The following is a 20,678-nucleotide window of genomic DNA, read 5'->3' on the forward strand; positions in this document are numbered from 1 at the left end:
CACAGAGCGCACAGCCTGACGGTTCAGAAAGCCTGTACATCGCCCGCGGATCACTAGCACTCAAACTCTTGCATTTTCCCCCCTTATTTCCAACTCAGATGTTTAAACAGCAGAACCGTTTTGTGGATTATATAGGCCACAAATACTCTAGGCTCCTTGTGCGCCGGAATTGTGCCCAGACAGGACCCGAAAGTCATGAAACATACTAGCTACAGGACGTTTCTTTAGCACCCAGCCCTGTGGCAATAGTTAAGAAGCTCATAATAGATGGGACCGGATTTGGGGGATGAAACTACAGGCTCAATAAGACTGAATCACAGTTCCATACCACTCTTAGCGCCTTTGCCTGCCTTCGACCTGCTGCGCGCCCGTCAAGTACTGAAGCATATTGTCCCACTGGGTGCACATGAAAGGGTTACCTGTCCCATACCAAATGATAAACCTCCATAATTATGCTATTGTGGCACGCGCTACTTCAACATCAATACCGTCTAGCTTAAATAAACCACGCTTGATGCGCTGCATCCATCTTGGACCACTTATAGGACCTAGCACCACGTCACTGCTGAATTGCATTTAAGATACACAATGCACAAACGTGTTAAATGTATGCATTGGCGGCTACATTAATGCCCTGTATATAAATAACCTGTTAGATTGCTTGCAGTGGCAGCATTTGGATGCATGGACTGATTTGTGCTACACCCACTCTAGCTCTTTTCATCAAAATGCTTCAGGATGATGGATATGTTTCTGAAACATTCCAAACGACAAGTATTTGCTTGACTCTGCATGAAATGGCGCGACTTTTTGGTCTGTCGGCGCCTGCGAGAAAGATTGCAACAGCACGCAGAAAAAGGTTCAACGCCCTACTGTGCCATGCACTTGCATTAAAACTTTATTCAGAACCTAAAGGCGGGCACGCAACGGAATCATTGCACAGAAAACATTTTGCGTTACGCATGCTTGCGAGCCCCGGAGCTGCAGGTGCCTCGAAATTCCATATCAGTATCAATTTCTCATGGCGCTGCACACGACGTCATTGACAAAATTGTTTCTGAGTTAGTGACAAAACTCATTACCATCAAGTGCGCAGCATCTTTTGAGGTGCATGCAGAAAGCTTGTAGAGCGTTTAAAGGCACTGTAACAATTAGCACCTTGAGGCTCTGCACCTGCATCTCTTCTCTATGTTTTCATCTTCTCGGTGGCCCACATCCTTGATATTTAAGTTTTAGCAATAGCCGAAAAGTGCGGCCGTGTGATACTTACTGCGGTTCCCCTGAACCCTAACTATTTAATTTCAGGAAATAAGCTCTGAGCGTAATTGGATTGCATTTCATTCCCCTAAATCAACACCAAGAAGGAATGCATCTTCCCTAGACTTGAGATGCCTGTAAAACGTAACACAATACGTTTGCCATTACAGCAGTTGTGGCTAGGGATAGCGTTGTCAGCTTTTAAAGATGAAGAGCCTTGGAACTCCAAAAAAGCCCACGTGCAGCGCAGTGTGCGCTCACCTACGCAATATTCTTGTATTTTGCCTTGACGGCGTTCTGCGCTATGCTCGACTGGTGCTAAGGGTAGCTCATCGAACTAACAATCTGGGCAATGGGGCAGGCTAGTATCTTCAGAAGCGTACAATGCACCGTTCCCGATATTCTTCGTTATATAGTGTCTGCTATAATGTGTATTTTTCATATTTAACGTGTACGTGCCAAGGGCATGGAGTGCGCTGTTGTCTCCGATATGGTTGAAGGGCCAAGCTTAAAAAATATCCGTGTGCTCCACTTTTCATGAGACAATAAGCAACGGCTGCACAATCGTCTTTTTATTACGTTGGTTAGTCTGCTCGTGTTGGTGCATTGAAGGTCGCAAAGTGAACATCTCGAAGAGGCGTGCCATGAGACGAGTGCATGGCAGCTTCTCGGCAACTATATATTGCCTAATGCTAGCAATGCCAGAATGTCTCTATGATGATGGAACGAAAAATATTCAGTGCTTGGAATTATATTCTTATCTGCTTGGTTCATAACTTAGAGCGTCGCATTTGCACGTTTTCCACAGCTTCTGAGCGCCCCACGTGTATCGTCGCACTCCCTGCCGGTACACACAGCATTTCTCCCGAACTTGCGTGTTCCTTTCCACCAGGACAAACGATTAGACCACACAAAAGTAGGCTTGATGCCCAGTAGTGGATCCGGCGTTTCCACGTTTGATGAATTATGGGTGAAGGCTTACTGCCAATATGTGGAGTGGCCCCGCATCTTATTACGGACATGTGGAAGCAGGTACTATGCGCTGGTGCACGCACAATTTTTGCATTTCGTTTGCTCACTTCTCCAGCTGCTCAATACATGCTGGGAAGTGACAGAAAGCTCGACTGAAATCGAGGAAGTAACCAACGAAGACCTTTCTGATTTTCTGGCCGACTAAAGTCACAGTCGATGAATCAAATAGAGCGTTCGCATTGAAAAACGATGCCAGCTACCGATTTGCCAGGGCCGAGGAGGAGAAGCATACATCCGTCCTGTTCATCACCTCTTTTTTCTATTGGTGCACTGGGCGTCACACACAAAAGCGGACTCTCTTTTATTTTTTTGAAAAAACGTGCTACGAACATCTTCATTCCTCTTGCAGCATCAGAAAATGTATGACTATTGATGGTGCTAAGGAAAACAGCGTGGAATACGAACTCGATGCTTCTCATGTAATGCCCAGCAGTGCTACCTCGATGGCACGCGCTACACTTAATGTGAAGTTTGCTTTTCGCGACAAAAAAACGTGATTGTCGTTTGCTAGAGAATCCTAGAACGGAACTAAGAGAATTCGCACAGCTGTGTCATCCACATTTTATTCAGTGCGGTGAGCCAGCTAGGCTGTAGTGGCGACACAACACAAAAGCAGCATCATACGCATGTTGGCTTAAAGAGACCCCAGTAAACAGAACGGGGACCCTGAAGTACAGATTCTACAACATTTTGTGCTCCCAAGTCCCCTGTTTCGCGCTACACACTTCCTGGAACGAAAATGAGACAAAGCGCTGTCGTGTTTGCTGCGAGCCCGCAATTCCTGCAAGAAATGCAGTTGCAGTGGAGGAAACGCCTTTATAACGCCTCACTAAAGGTTCAGTAAAAGCGTTCAAATTCCGCGGGAAATGGCGTAGTTTTTCTTAAGGTCATAATCAGTAAATCTAGCTATATAAAGCCATCCACTGTGTAGCAAGCGACACCCATTAGCAACTACCCAGATGCATTCAACCACTTTACTCAACGGTTGGTAGAGCAGTTACAATCAATGAATGGAAACAATCGTCTTCGCGGTGAAGAGTAGCTGCAACTGTTATCACTGGGCAACTCACTTCCTAAATTTCGAACAAGAGTTTTACATGCCATGATTTCATATTCCCAAAAAATTCATTAGTTGGCTAAAGATAACAATTTTAAAGCAAATCACGCCAAGCTTTTCGCGTAATCCTTGTTGCAGAAATTAGCAATGTTGCGGCTGCACCAGCTGTCGACTCGACCTAGTCAAGATTAGAACGGCTGGACAAAACCTCACACTGCGATTTTCGTAATAAGCAAGTCGAATACAAAGACTTTAATTGACTTGCTCACTCAAGAGTCTGTTATATGCAGTATTTGCGACGCGTAAACTCGAAACAACGAATGATCACAATAATTCAAGTTTTCCGTTAAACACACGGGCCTTAAATCACCTTCATAGTGCTCTTCAATGGAGAGCTGGGAGCCTTTTCTATGTAGCACGCAACGTTTTGAGCCCTTGTGCGTGGATGCCAGATATAGTGGCTGTTACCGCCTCTCGGAACTAGACGGCCGGCGCACACACTAGTAGGTTGTACAATGTGAGAGTGTGTGTAGAAATAAAGGTCAGCATGACACAAAAAGACTTGAATGGTTAACTCAAAATCTCTGTTCGTTAGCTTAACCGCATTAATCACGTGCTGATTGTGATCGGATAGATTTAAAGCGAAACGGCGCAGTTTGTAGAGAAGCAGAAGCTACTACTGCCATGATTTGTTCATTAGTAGACTCGGTATAATAGGGGAAAGGTGCAAGGGGGTGTTATTTGTGAGAGGATGGATAGCATATCCAGGAAACCCATCGCTACTTACCCTTGATGAAAACGGGAGATGAGGTACTTTTAACTATGACGCACAGCCATATCTAGCATTTTCTCTGAAACCTAACGTCGCTTCTCTAACTTGAACAATGCATGACTATAAGCACCTGCGATCTGAGGAGGCTCACAAACTGGCACTCTCAGTCTAACATTGATGAGCACACGGATTCACGAAGCAAATACCCACGGGCGGCAGCATGAAGCCACTTTTCTGAGGTGCCGTTGCAAAATTCACCACTAGTTCACATCACGGAGCCGCGTGCAGTCATCTGTTGTCTTCCGGTGTATCAACGGATGCGCAGCAGTAATAGAGTGCATTATTCCGCAAAACTCTCTTAAGAACACTTTTCCGATAACAACGTCAGGGGGACTTTACAGCCCATTTGCATCCACGAGTTTAGTTGTGCGAATAAGTTCACGACGAGCTCGTTTGGCTTATGTGATACAAACGTCATGACGTGAGAAGCATAGCGCACTTGCTGCCCATGTGCACGAAATGTTCGAACACGTTATCACGAGCAAGAAAGAGCCATCATCCGATCATAAGAAACTCTCAGCCGTTTTGTGCTCACGGAAGACAGAACACATCTACTCTGAACGGTTAAACAGACACCAAGGCACTGCAGCTGTCATTACAACGTTCGGTCAGCTCATTTTAGGGTACATTCGAGTAGTATTACTCCAACGGTTTTAATATAATGCTCACTGAGGAGGCTCACTTTGCTTGGTGCAACTAAAAGATTGTGTTTGCCTTCGCGATCTGATGAACGTGACTGACATGCTGGAACCGCAATGAGCTCCAAAAGTGCCTGATGGTTGCTGATAAATTCAGGTCAAGCACCTTTCTTCTAAAATATGTCTGTAGCATGTAGTTTCCGTTCTCTTGAAGCTATGGCGTCCCATCGTGTCAAACTGTCAGTATCAAAGGCACAGCCGGTGCTAAGGAGCCACCCATTCTGGCTGTCGGTACACAGCCATAATACCGAGACTCTCATAGTGATGCAGACAATACTAACGGCGAGGAAGAAATGTATATTTACACCGTACGCTTCCCGCTAGTGCAATCTGTATCACTATGAGTGCCTCTGCAACTTGTGGCAAGCTGGAAAACCCACATTGTAGTCAACACGGTCGGAGGAGTGCTTTAGAGGCTGCTGTGACAACGAAGTTTTACAGTGTAACGTCACTCCAGGTAGGAAAGCGTATCATTCAACTACATGCAGTTCATCCTATAACAAACCTACACAAAGTCCAGTGTTTTGCCATGTTGCGCCAATTTATCCGTGCTACTGCTTTCAGCGGTCGCCGTATATGAGTAGGCTGAGTTCCTGGTCTGCAGCGCACTAGCTGACATGTCCCTCACACCTCTGCAGTATTCTTATGCGACTGTGAGATTGCATCGACGCTCTTTGCAAGACATGTTATGTATCGGTCTCAGCCTTAATCGTCCAATCTCGAAGAATAAGTAGTTGGTACAGGATCATAAACAGCTTGTGCAACTGCGTCAAGCGCAATGCCAAGCAAAAGCACTTAACGTGCTTTCTTAATCATCTGAAATCGCTTGAACTAAATGTTCTTCCGCAACCCACGCTTTCAGCGGCTCATTGTCTGTGGCTCATTTAGGTCCGCAAGCGCACCCGCTAGCAACAAGTACAATACCATCATGCTACTGCTGATAGGAGGTTGCATGGACACGGTTGTCACTGCTGGACTCTTTCGCATAATGTATTAGCTACATTCGCTAGATGATCAGAAAGTTACGTTTTCTCTGTAAAGACATGTTCCTGTTATGATGCTCGCCTGAAGCTTAGTATGAATAAGGAGACCAAGGGGACGTTTTCTCTTGCCATGTGATTGTATAACAAGTTGCAATCGTACAAAACCAGAAGCCATAGGAAATAACCCAGGTTGTTTGCAAACCTAAAGAATACTTGCGAAAATATCTCACAATACACAGAATTGGCGATAACTGCGCACAATTAGTCGTTCACCGAGGCCCTGCGTGGACACGTGTAACTCATATATTTAATCCCAACACAACAAAAAATGCGTGGAAAGCCAGAACGTATACGTCTGCCTGTGTGGGTTTAAGTGAATACTTGGCAGTAGTATCAATGAACAAATATATCGCACGAACTTTTATCGGAGATAAAGTTGTCGCTAAAAAGATAATAAAGACAATGAGTATCATTGACGGCTCTCTTTCTTACGGTTCTGCAAACATTGCTGCTCGTTCGATGTTCTTTTCCCGCAGCTCAAGCGTTCTATGGTTAAAATTTTGACTGCAGTCCTTTGTATTCTGCTTTGGCTATGACTCCGTGGAAGTCATGCCGCCTTGACAGATAGCAAGGACTGTCACCTGCCTGCTCATCGCTGCCAAAGGCATGTCGGTCTACTAAAATAGGATTTCTGTTGCTGATCAGTAACATCGCGCCATTTGTTCGGAACACAGACGATGCTGGCTTATGAAAAAAATTACTTTCAAAAGCCAAATGCAACCATATCCATTTTCAACAAAGATGTGGTAGAAGCTAAGGTGTTGGGGTATCGCCGTGCGCCGTATCTCTTGCAAAATGAATACGCACACATTGTAGCTTCGTGATTCTTTACACCGACAAGCATGACCTGGTAGTTTGCAGCATACTACTGACATATTCATTGATCAGTCCTGCGGTCCAGCGTCACAGAAGCACAATCTAAGCAATTGTCGTTTGCAGGCTGGAAATTTCCCAGGCACAGTGCTATGCACAACTTGCATAAGCTATGTTTCTGCTAACCAGCTGTATTCGGTGATGCTTTGATACAGCTAAGTACGCGTACATTCTGCAGAAGCGATCGGCCTTCAGTGCTTCAAATAATAGCAAGTAAAGAGAAGGCGAGTGTTCCAAGCCGGGCGTTTGGTCCTTAGGAGGGGAAAAAATTCAATCATGTGTACATGCTTCTGTAATTGCTATCCTCTGCAGGGTGGGAACCAAAGCGTGTGGCTGATAGAGAGTGCAGACTGGTGCGGATGGAGAGAAACTCTAATCTTTTCAGACATGAAACAAAACTTTGTACACATTAACCATACAGAGTAGTGTTGTTCTGGTACGTGGAGAATCTGCTTCCGGGGAGCACTGCAGCACGCAAGCAGCTCTCTTCACTCAATAGGTGGCATGGCCATACCTGAGTACCAAGTGTCAACGCAAAGCTGCGCACCCACAGGCAACATGTAGCACAGCGCACGATTTTAAGCAGCTTACATCAACGCTGTCCTTTTATGCAACCAGAGTTTCGTCTAACTGCCACCCGCGGCCTGTCACACTTACCAGCTTAAAGATCACTCTGCAGGCTTTGAGAATTGCATTCTGCAGTGAACCCGCATCGCACAGTAGAACACGCTCATCGTAGTACGTCAGCGAACGCAAATGGAGTCGTTAATGTCATTCTAGTGAGCGGTGGAGTGGCCAGCTTTGTGAACCGTGCACAGTCATGTCTTCGATGCTAATTTCAAACACGCAAGTCGCGGAATTAGAATCTCGTTTAGCAAAGCGCGGCGATCCCTTTCATATTCCTGCAACTCTGTTGATCCACCTCCGATATAGATCTCGGAACGCTGGCGTTCACGTATCTTTTGTCAATACATTTGAGCCCATGAGCTATTCTTTCTCACGAAGATCTTCCCGCGCACATCCTGTGTCCGAATTAACTCAGCTCTTCTCAAACGTCTTCACTGACAGGCCAGAAAAAATAAACGCAGCTACAGGCGTTCTTCTGAGTCTGCATCGATGCCAGCAACGCGTGTTTTGCAATTTTTGTCCAATATGAATATAGTCTATGAAACAAATCGAAGCGAACAAGGTTTTTCTGTACTATTTTTTCCTTAAGCAATGACATTCCAGATGTGTAGCAACAAGAAACGAGTTAAAAGTATTCAGCTTATTGTCTCACTTTTTGTGCACCTTGCCTAACAACAAGGTGAAATTAGTGAAAAAGCAATCTCCTTCAGACGCAATATCGGACACCTTTGCATCACGCATGCATATTGATAGCCTATGAGCGCAACAGATAAAACGGAGGACTACACGGTATGCACTTCTGCTAGATATACAGCGCAGTGATTTCCAGCTGCAATGTGCTCGCCGCACGTTCTTCAGGAATAATGTGTGCTGCCATGATAGCGTTGTTGACGCACCGAAGGGCTAATTCGCCAAGCCATTATGCTAGAAGTACAAATGTAAATGCGACATTTTTCTTCGATTTAAGAACTGGAGCCACATAGCGACGAATTGAGCAGCGAATTAAACAGGGCTGCCACTTCTTATAAGGTGTAAAGATAACATAATTGTAGGCTTTTGGCCAGTGAAATCCGCATAATTATTGTTCCTGCCGTTTGTCAGTGTGCTCTGCCCAGCGTTACGCACTGTCCACTGCCGAGTGCGTTGAAGTTGATCAACAGGGAGCTCATGCCATGTCATGTTGCACAACGCATGGCTCAACGATTGACTTGCATCTATCGCTCAGCAAAGAATAGCTTAGATATCGCTCCGTTGTGCATGCATATGCCTGTCGAGAAGTGCATAGCGCGTTTGTCTATCACATGAGTACCAGGTTTGCTACAGCTCTGAGGCGGCTACAGATCCATCAGCGGCTCGCTAGTCATACAACCTGCAAATGTATCCATCCTTTTCACATGGCGTTGTCTGAAGGCACAAGTTAATTAAAAGAAGGCGCAGCAGCTATCGTTGCTACGCTATTTCAGTAGCCGCACTTCCTGTTTTGTTTACCAGCTCGCTCGGCACCAAAATGGTGTAACCACCGAGGAAACAAGTTGCAAAGACGCGGCATAAATTTCTGCAGAGGTAAAGAAATTTTGCGGAAGTATTCACCTGTTGCGCCTATGAAACAACTAGAAACGGGGCCGCAGTTCATTACACCGTTGCCTGACCTCTAAATTAAAACGCTTGTGGAGCTCACGGCTACGAAGAAAGCGGTAGTCACGAACACCCCACGGTACGTCGGCATGCAGTCTAGATCGTTTGTTGAGCGGCGTGATTGAATATATTTGACATACGTCCTGCAGCGTCAACATGCTTCTTCTTCAGCGTCAGTTTTAGTCGGGCTGTTCCACAGGCAACGCGCGGCGTTGCATATAAAATATTGCCCTTTTTGAAACAACGGTAGCTGCCAGCACACAAATGCCTAAAGGCATTTGCTACCTGAAGCGCCTGATGCTTAGGCGTTTTCTTTCCTGCACTTCATTGTTGCATGAGATGCGCTGCCTTGTCACAGAATGCGGAAAGCTCTTCACTGGCTGCGAGGCTGTATAGGACAAAAATTCACGATACACAAAGGCCGCGCAAGTGTCTACAAAAAGCTGCCAAGGGCGACGATCCCAAATTTACATGGTGTGTAGCAACTTTTCAGAATCTTCGCGTGCTCCTTGGCCAATTGCGAACACAGACAAAACTACCCGTTTCGCCATCCGACAGTCTGACGCTTTCAGGAGATTGGTATCGCGCACCATCTGAAAACACGCGACAAGTTGATATCTTTGGTAATTCAATGCACAAATGTGGTATTCATGCGTCATTGGGTGCTTGTATGTGGAGCGTGGAGCAGGCCATCAAGACTCATTCCGTAGATCAATTAAGCGAGCGAAGTTGCTTAGCCCTGTTCACCTAGGCCCTTGCATAGGCGCTGCATTTGCACTACCACAAAGTCGGTCCGGGCTCTCAAATGCTGCTCTGTTCATCATGCATGTATATCAAGTACCTTACAACGCTGCCTGCTATGATTTCGAGATGCCTGCAGAATGCAGTGCTAAACAACTATTAAGTGCGGCGATTTCTTGTTGTAACGTGAAAATTTGATGGTGAAAATGTTGCGCAACGGAACACTGTTAAAGCTGGCTTCTCTACGCGTTCGGGAACGGGTGTACAACATACCCCCTGCGAACATACACTGCTAGAGTTCATGGCTATACAGATTAGCGTGCAGTCTTCCAATTATTCGTGGAAAAGGCCCACGTGCCAGCGTTGTGAAGCATGCTTTATTTCATACCAATGTCAGGTACAACGCGCTGTGCAGCAACAGTTCCTTTCGAGTGTTTTGAATCTATACGCTCCTTTTAGCTTTTATAACTCGCAATTGTTTATCTGCCAAGTTTCAGATTGCAAATAGTCTCTATTTAATTTACGAGTAGAACATGGCTAGGATCATTTTTTCATGTAGGGCTCTGCAGCGCTGGTGCTTACTCATCATGACGAGCTGCGCGCGTTACTGGCTGACAGCAGTGCCTTCGCCAGCTTTCCAAACGAAGCGCCGTATGTAGGACCACGCTGTAGTGCCACTAGCACTGGCTGAAAGATGCGCTGCCTGAACAATGCCAATAATTTTGACATAGAGGAAACCACCTTCACCCACCTCACTCCAGGACTTTTACTGGACCTTCTCTTGATTTTATTTTATGGGACGCACTCCCTGTTTGCACAAGCCTACCAGTTGACTCTTCAAGTGAATATCAGAGTCTCTACGACGCACAAGCACTTACTCCATCATTGGCCAACAAAGTAGTTTCATTTCGTCCTGTTGTCGCAAAAGAAGGAACTCTGCGTCTTTCACCTCGTGCCTTGATCTAAAGCAGTGGCCTTTGGGTGGCCTTTGGGCGTTGCCACCATAGGCAAACGATTATTCCTTTGCCACGATGCTTTTGCATAGTTTGATCAGGCGCCTTTTCGCACAAAAGGAGCAGGACGGACTTCCTAAAAGAACATTGCCACTAACTGCTGCCGAATCGTCCATGTGGAGAGCAACCAAGTTTACACCTATGTCACATGAGCGGCACCCGTTCTTTTCGGGGAAGATGGGAACATAGTATATTTACAAACAAAGCACCTTCAAAGTATAGACTAAACAAAGCAAAAACTCTTTCAGAAGAACAGTTGGATAAACGCACTCAGGATGAGGTAACACTCATTTACCCACCGAAACAAAACCGGTGCAAGTAGCGCACCCAGCCGTGTGTCCCTACTTCGGAAGTATCTGATTTTATTGGGCAGACATCCAAGGTACACCTCAGCCTTCTTCACCGTAGACCAGACAACCACCAAGACAGTAATACGCCGTGCATTCCAATTACATTGTACAACGCGCTTTTCCTTACAGTCTGTGCAAATGACAACTCTTCCTAGTATATGCGAACAACAAGTGCAACAAGCAGCTAAAACGGAGAAATTCCCGTGAGCCCTGGCGCTGAATCCTGGATTTTGTTGCTGCACAGTTGAAATCAATCGCTCGAGACTGTTATATGCAAGCAAACAAGATAAGCATTCTTACGTAGATTTGAATGGCCATTTGTAGTTGTGTGTATCGCAAGGTCGTTGTCCAATTGCAGGCCCCAAAACGTCAGCGCACTTGCTGAGACCCCCCAGAGAACCATTTCACTAGTTTTGCTTACCTGGAGAGAAAACATGCAAATGTCATGGGCCCCCTGTTGACTTTTCATCTAAAATTGAATACGCACAAGCTTATCAAATCAGCAAAAAGCAGACTTGCGACAGCTACCTTATTGACTGACAGACACAGATGATCTAGCATCCTGCGGGCAAACACGGGTCAAATGATGAGTTGAAATTGTTCACTCGCCCCCGCATAAGAAACACAGGTTAGCAAGCCTAGCTGCCGTTGAGTGCACCAGCATGCAGCCCACCATCTTGCACTGTTCTACGGGAAGTAAAGAGTGATGGTGCACAGGCAGCGTTCGCTTGACTTAGAGTGGAGTTGCGTTAACTCATTACAAACGTAAAAAGTTCCGGTGCGCCGATGACATTCAACCACAATGGTAGCACAAATGTATGGCTGCACAACGCAAGAGCATTTATGACCCGATCAAGCACTACTGCTAGGAGTCCTTTGCAGTCCACCGCTCTTGCAAAATGGCTCGGCATCCTGAGTTGCAAGCGTGCTTACTCTATGATTTTGACTTTTCGTGGAACTAGCTTTATCTTCTCTTCTAATATGAGAAAGCTCCGTGCGTCACTTACGTACTGTTGAAGGCATCTTAAAATCTTGGTGAGCTCTGCACAAGACAACACCTTGTCAATCCTACATGCTCACTATTAATTGCTTCAAACATTCCCACCCTGCAAATTGTCCGACACCACACACACTTCTGAATCTACTGAGTAAGAAGACGCGTACAAAAGATCATGAATGCTTTCTGGTAATGACAAAATGAACACCATAAGCTAGGCTTCATTGGATAGTCCAAACAAGAACCCAGTTTGACTTGCCCTCAACGTACATACTAGAAAGAAAGGTTCGCTCTAATCCCTAAATGCGCGCCACAAACTGCGGAAAAAGGATAAGCAGAGTTCCAATGTGACCAGTAAAAGCGCATCAGCATAATAAGAACACCGCCACTCGCTGTTGAATCAGCGCAATACAAACGGAACAAAACTAATCCCCACTCTGTTTTGTAAACGTCCAAGTAGCTCGGGAATACCAAGCACACAAATTTGTTTGGGACTACACGAGTGCTCAACGCAAAGCGCCAAAGCCGGATGATTGCGCACCACCATGGGATGGCGGTATTAGGTTTCGCAGCGAACCAAGGAAAGCGTATATATTCAGCAGAACTCGATCACCTGTGAAAAGTCTTCTGCTTGCTTAAAATTTGCGATTCTCCAATAATGGCTTTTCCTCCAACAACTTGTGGAACGCGCGTATCTAGAAACATCTCTACACTTAAAAGCGCAGCATGTGCAACGCACCAACTGTATTTCAAAATCGTTTTCCCGGTTTGTTCGCAAGAATGATTATGCAGCTGAGGCCTGCGATTGAACTAGATGGCCGCTTCACAATTCTGCCAGCGATAGTCTTCTTAATCTACACTACAACATGGGTTGAACCGTATTTTATTTTTGAAATGGAAAACGTACATTTTAATGACGCATGCAGCACGCACATTTTTGCATTGCCTATGGTGCTGCCGGGCCGGCGACGTACCTGGCACAAGCAAAAAGCAGCCCTGGTCACCGTTAGAGTGGATGCACGAGGCGTGACATGACGCACGTCGGTAAACGCCTTTTGCACTCAAATACACAAGTTCCGTTATTTCTGTTGCTGTCTCACAGCATAGGCACATAGGTATACTTCTTCCGGGATAGTGGCTTTAGTGAATCTTGCATTGCCATGATGCGCGTTTATGAGCTCTTATTCCAGGACAAAGAAACGACGGTTCATGTATATAGCTGCAGCTGGTAAGGCGGAGCACTTGTTCTGCTTGGCTCAGGCATGTACAGGATTCATTTTGGCGACCTGCATGGAAACCCTGGAGAAATGCAAGCTGAATGCAAAAATATCAGAGCAATAAATGTAACGATTCCTTATTTAATGTGACGTAAGAAGGCATTCAAGGGGGAAAACAGTAAGTAAATCACAAGTTGCGCAGTCTCCGTCTAAACGAGATGCAACAGGCACAAACAGCCGAAACGTAGTCGTCGTAGATGATTTTTGACATGTCGAAAGCTCGACTGAAGAGCCAAATGCCACAAGCAGGACCAAGCGGAAGCATCCAATATCCAGGCCGCAAAACAACTCCGGTTTTGTTTCGTGTATTGGCGTGTCTCGATTTTCGCAACAAACGTCGGGCGTTCAGGCGGTTCATTGGAGACATGTGACACAATATCTGCATTTCTAGCACTACTGCGTCTACCTCTGACAGAAGTTTCTTCAACAGTTAGCTCTTAGCCGGTTTGATCTGTTTCAAAAAAGCTCCAAGATGCGCGTAAAACACTGCCGTCATCTGTGCTCCGCTGTGACTGTCCACTTATGAGCAGCTGCACAACAGGAAAGACAAGCAAGATGAGTTACTCAGGCTGCCTTAAAAATATTAGCAAGGATTTCTCGTGACACCGGAGCATGCACTCAAGGCAACCCCCGTGGTTGACTCACTGAGCCAAATGCACTAAAAAGAACGTTGGTACCTGGACGATCCTGCTGCAAAGCCCCAAAACAAAAAGCCTGTCGGTCATATCTGGCGTCTGCACACGAACCAAATTTCACCGCCGAAGCATTGTTTCCTAGGCCGGTGATACCGATATGCCGTTCGGCACGCTTTACAAAGCGTGACGCATTTCCGTCCGTTTGCATTCATTGGACGTACAGTCTATGTCGACATTTGCCCTGGTCAGTATCTACAGTTGCGAGCAAAAGTACTTGCAAAAAATATACCTACTCCAAGAGCAATAGAATATAGTTGCAGCGAACAAAAGCCAAGAAGAAGGCATTGCCATGATTCAGTTATTCAAGCCAGCGGTGAGCAATCGTGCTGACCAAGTCGCATTGCATGAGCGTCGTCAGCTGAAGTGCAAATCTGCTATACATTCAACGGTAAAGATCACGAAGCTCACCAGCCTGCAAACAACGCTATAGTAGGTAAGACGCCCCTGGCTCACGCGACACAAAACGAAGGATCGCTCGTCTTTGCACTTTGCATGACACGTCTGCATACATTTCTTTCTTATCAGCTTTCCAGCAATGCCGGCACCAACGAAGTGCCAGTTGGAGCGGCATCTCCAAAACTACAAATGCCTGCAGCGCATCGCAGGCCGGTTTTATCACCTATGAACCACAAACGCAGATATTTGCTTGCATTGCATATTTACTGTATTTTTCACTTCTCACTTCATATGACACGCCACTTACTGACGTCAGTGTTGTTTCCAGCTCAGGCTCAAGGTGCTCGTTGCATGGCGTCACGTGGATACGATTAACTGCAATCGCACGCACAATTGGCAGACTCAGACTCAAACGCAGAAGGCCGCGCTTCCCGTAGTCCTGGAAAAAACGTGTGCAGCAAAAAAGCAAAATTGACGCCGTCCTTTCAAGTGATGTGATGTTCAGTTGCAGGCACTTGGTCAAAAGCAGAGCGTGCATCCGCAGATGTGAACAGAACTAGTCTGTGTCTTTAGGAGTACAGATGCTTTCGGGCGAGTAAATATCTGACTCACTAGAAGATTGAAAAACAATACTCAGAGGGACTTTGCGGTGTCAAACATGCCAGGACTTTAAAGGCTTGTGCGGTCCTGTGGGATCACGTTAAGGTGCTAGCACTGTTACCCGCCACAGTCTGGCGTGAAGCACTTGACGCACCAGCTATGAACGGAAATGCGCTCTAAAGCCCCAAATCACCTGTCTGAAGGCCTCGTCGAGCTGAGGCCGAACGCTTGACTGCGGTGCATTTGGGTAGGCACCTTGTATTAAAGCCACAGTGCGTGCAGATCTGAAAGCCTCATCTTCACGCATCAGCACAAGAGCAGCGGGAGCTTGCAACTTAGCAAAAAAGAGCTCGTCAATACCTACTGCAGGGTGAATTAAATTGCCGGTGTCGAAGTCATTCTTGCTGCGGAAAAAGTGGAGCTGCAGTCGCTGAGAGGTCTTGCAAGCAATGCGAGAACTTGCAGGGGATAAGAGTATTACGGGGCACTGCGCGCTCAAAAGCACAGCTTTCCAGATAGATGTCGCGACATTCGCACCGCATGTATTCCTTCACGGCATACAGTGCAGGAAATAAACCTGGTCGAAACTACATGCTTTAGACAGTTTCTTGGCTTCAGTAAATCCATGGAATACCTGTCACGCCCAATAACGAGTCTCTTAAGTGTGTAGGAATTTGCACTATTTTAGATATGAAGCAACTGTAACGTCGGCCTTTGAGCTAAATGGCAGATACATCTAAGCGTCGGCATTAGTCCTTCGGTACCTCTGGGTTGCGACATTTGGCGCAGAAGTAAACCGACGAATTTAGATGATGTCGCAAGAAAAACTTGCACTGCACAAACGCCCTTCGAAACGATTCCATCTTTATCCTATCTATATTTATCTTATTTGGAATAACAAGAAATACGAAAACACGAACCGCGTCAAAAGTGCCAGACGCCGCGACATTGGGACAAAACAGTTGCAAGGTACACCCGTGGATTTGAAGACAGACACAGCTTTTCTCCGCAGCGGCATTAGGGACGTAGCATGCGTAGCGTCGCGTAGCTCATTTGCCCATAGCCAGCTGGTCCACACTTGTGTGTGCATTTGCATAACATACTGCCCAGGTCCTATGGTACCGCCACTGTTGCATTTCGCCAGGATCCACCGTTCTTTCTGGGATTCATACATAGTTTGTGCAGAAGTAGACCACATCCTTGCCTTTCTACTTACTGTGAGTATCCAGCAGTGAAAATGTCGATAAGAAAAAGTTCATGCACGTGACGTTTCAAACCAGAATGCAGGTCGAGGATGAGTAGGAGTGAGGCCCGAGCAATTTGTCGTCAGCGCACGAACATTATCGATTGTATTAGATAGCGTTTGTCTGCATAGCAAAGCGCTCACTCCCAACCTTTGTATGCAGCCTTGCTTCCGTCTTGCTTGTTTTTCTTTTCACAAGTGGATCAACAGCGAAGACATGGCACTCTATTCGGCATAGGAGTGAACAAGGAGACCTGCATTGCAAGGGTAAACGGCAGGCACTGATGGCAATATCGAGTAATTTTGACTGTTATACCAAGGTGTCGCCTCACTGGTATTATCAGACCCACTAGCTGCGGGCGCAGCAAGCCTGGTGCTTCACAATTTTGTTCTCCCTAGATATGAAACCTCACCTCTTTCCACGGAAACAATGTCATCACACTTCTAGTCACTTTGGGCGTCGCGGTGCGTGCCGATATAAACCGCTTCATGGAAATCTTGGCCACTGCCACCCGACAGCACAAGACATGCAGTTGTGCCACCTCTCGCCAAGAACTGTGTCAGCAGCATTGCGAATCATGTTTTGTCAGCGAAGAGCCAAAATTAATGTCTGCACTGTTGTTTGGAAGACGTCAAAGAGGATTCAACTACTTTGGAAATACCAAGCACACAAATTTGTTTGGGACTACACGAGTGCTCAACGCGAAGCACTAAAGCCGGGTGATGGCGCACCACCATGGGATGGCGGTATTAGGTTTCGCAGCGAACCAAGGAAAGCGTACATATTCAGCAGAACTCGATCACCTGTGAAAAGTCTTCTGCTTGCTTAAAATTTGCGATTCTCCAATAATGGCTTTTCCTCCAACAACTTGTGGAACGTGCATGTCTAGAAACATCTCTACACTTAAAAGCGCAGCATGTGCAACGCACCATCTGTATTTCAAAATCGTTTTCCCGGTTTGTTCGCAAGAATGATTATGCAGCTGAGGCCTGCGATTGAACTAGATGGCCGCTTCACAATTCTGCCAGCGATAGTCTTCTTAATCTACACTACAACATGGGTTGAACCGTATTTTATTTTTGAAATGGAAAATGTACATTTTAATGACGCATGCAGCACGCACATTTTTGCATTGCCTATGGTGCTGCCGGGCCGGCGACGTACCTGGCACAAGCAAAAAGCAGCCCTGGTCACCGTTAGAGTGGATGCACGAGGCGTGACATGACGCACGTCGGTAAACGCCTTTTGCACTCAAATATACAAGTTCCGTTATTTCTGTTGCTGTCTCACAGCATAGGCACATAGGTATACTTCTTCCGGGATAGTGGCTTTAGTGAATCTTGCATTGCCATGATGCGCGTTTATGAGCTCTTATTCCAGGACAAAGAAACGACGGTTCATGTATATAGCTGCAGCTGGTAAGGCGGAGCACTTGTTCTGCTTGGCTCAGGCATGTACAGGATTCATTTTGGCGACCTGCATGGAAACCCTGGAGAAATGCAAGCTGAATGCAAAAATATCAGAGCAATAAATGTAACGATTCCTTATTTAATGTGACGTAAGAAGGCATTCAAGGGGGAAAACAGTAAGTAAATCACAAGTTGCGCAGTCTCCGTCTAAACGAGATGCAACAGGCACAAACAGCCGAAACGTAGTCGTCGTAGATGATTTTTGACATGTCGAAAGCTCGACTGAAGAGCCAAATGCCACAGGCAGGACCAAGCGGAAGCATCCAATATCCAGGCCGCAAAACAACTCCGGTTTTGTTTCGTGTATTGGCGTGTCTCGATTTTCGCAACAAACGTCGGGCGTTCAGGCGGTTCATTGGAGACATGTGACACAATATCTGCATTTCTAGCACTACTGCGTCTACCTCTGACAGAAGTTTCTTCAACAGTTAGCTCTTAGCCGGTTTGATCTGTTTCAAAAAAGCTCCAAGATGCGCGTAAAACACTGCCGTCATCTGTGCTCCGCTGTGACTGTCCACTTATGAGCAGCTGCACAACAGGAAAGACAAGCAAGATGAGTTACTCAGGCTGCCTTAAAAATATTAGCAAGGATTTCTCGTGACACCGGAGCATGCACTCAAGGCAACACCCGTAGTTGACTCACTGGGCCAAATGCACTAAAAAGAACGTTGGTACCTGGACGATCCTGCTGCAAAGCCCCAAAACAAAAAGCCTGTCGGTCATATCTGGCGTCTGCACACGAACCAAATTTCACCGCCGAAGCATTGTTTCCTAGGCCGGTGATACCGATATGCCGTTCGGCACGCTTTACAAAGCGTGACGCATTTCCGTCCGTTTGCATTCATTGGACGTACAGTCTATGTCGACATTTGCCCTGGTCAGTATCTACAGTTGCGAGCAAAAGTACTTGCAAAAAATATACCTACTCCAAGAGCAATAGAATATAGTTGCAGCGAACAAAAGCCAAGAAGAAGGCATTGCCATGATTCAGTTATTCAAGCCAGCGGTGAGCAATCGTGCTGACCAAGTCGCATTGCATGAGCGTCGTCAGCTGAAGTGCAAATCTGCTATACATTCAACGGTAAAGATCACGAAGCTCACCAGCCTGCAAACAACGCTATAGTAGGTAAGACGCCCCTGGCTCACGCGACACAAAACGAAGGATCGCTCGTCTTTGCACTTTGCATGACACGTCTGCATACATTTCTTTCTTATCAGCTTTCCAGCAATGCCGGCACCAACGAAGTGCCAGTTGGAGCGGCATCTCCAAAACTACAAATGCCTGCAGCGCATCGCAGGCCGGTTTTATCACCTATGAACCACAAACGCAGATATTTGCTTGCATTGCATATTTACTGTATTTTTCACTTCTCACTTCATATGACACGCCACTTACTGACGTCAGTGTTGTTTCCAGCTCAGGCTCAAGGTGCTCGTTGCATGGCGTCACGTGGATACGATTAACTGCAATCGCACGCACAATTGGCAGACTCAGACTCAAACGCAGAAGGCCGCGCTTCCCGTAGTCCTGGAAAAAACGTGTGCAGCAAAAAAGCAAAATTGACGCCGTCCTTTCAAGTGATGTGATGTTCAGTTGCAGGCACTTGGTCAAAAGCAGAGCGTGCATCCGCAGATGTGAACAGAACTAGTCTGTGTCTTTAGGAGTACAGATGCTTTCGGGCGAGTAAATATCTGACTCACTAGAAGATTGAAAAACAATACTCAGAGGGACTTTGCGGTGTCAAACATGCCAGGACTTTAAAGGCTTGTGCGGTCCTGTGGGATCACGTTAAGGTGCTAGCACTGTTACCCGCCACAGTCTGGCGTGAAGCACTTGACGCACCCTCTATGAACAGAAATGCGCTCTAAAGCCCCAAATCACCTGTCTGAAGACCTCGTCGAGCTGAGGCCGAACGCTTGACTGCGGTGCATTTGGGTAGGCACCTTGTATTAAAGCCACAGTGCGTGCAGATCTGAAAGCCTCATCTTCACGCATCAGCACAAGAGCAGCGGGAGCTTGCAACTTAGCAAAAAAGAGCTCGTCAATACCTACTGCAGGGTGAATTAAATTGCCGGTGTCGAAGTCATTCTTGCTGCGGAAAAAGTGGAGCTGCAGTCGCTGAGAGGTCTTGCAAGCAATGCGAGAACTTGCAGGGGATAAGAGTATTACGGGGCACTGCGCGCTCAAAAGCACAGCTTTCCAGATAGATGTCGCGACATTCGCACCGCATGTATTCCTTCACGGCATACAGTGCAGGAAATAAACCTGGTCGAAACTACATGCTTTAGACAGTTTCTTGGCTTCAGTAAATCCATGGAATACCTGTCACGCCCAATAACGAGTCTCTTAAGTGTGTAGGAATTTGCACTATTTTAGATATGAAGCAACTGTAACGTCGGCCTTTGAGCTAAATGGCAGATACATCTAAGCGTCGGCATTAGTCCTTCGGTACCTCTGGGTTGCGACATTTGGCGCAGAAGTAAACCGACGAATTTAGATGATGTCGCAAGAAAAACTTGCACTGCACAAACGCCCTTCGAAACGATTCCATCTTTATCCTATCTATATTTATCTTATTTGGAATAACAAGAAATACGAAAACACGAACCGCGTCAAAAGTGCCAGACGCCGCGACATTGGGACAAAACAGTTGCAAGGTACACCCGTGGATTTGAAGACAGACACAGCTTTTCTCCGCAGCGGCATTAGGGACGTAGCATGCGTAGCGTCGCGTAGCTCATTTGCCCATAGCCAGCTGGTCCACACTTGTGTGTGCATTTGCATAACATACTGCCCAGGTCCTATGGTACCGCCACTGTTGCATTTCGCCAGGATTCACCG

The sequence above is a fragment of the Eimeria tenella genome, genomic scaffold, assembly GCF_000499545.2.
Source record: "Eimeria tenella Houghton genomic scaffold, Eth_scaff84, whole genome shotgun sequence".
NCBI lineage: Eukaryota > Apicomplexa > Conoidasida > Eucoccidiorida > Eimeriidae > Eimeria > Eimeria tenella.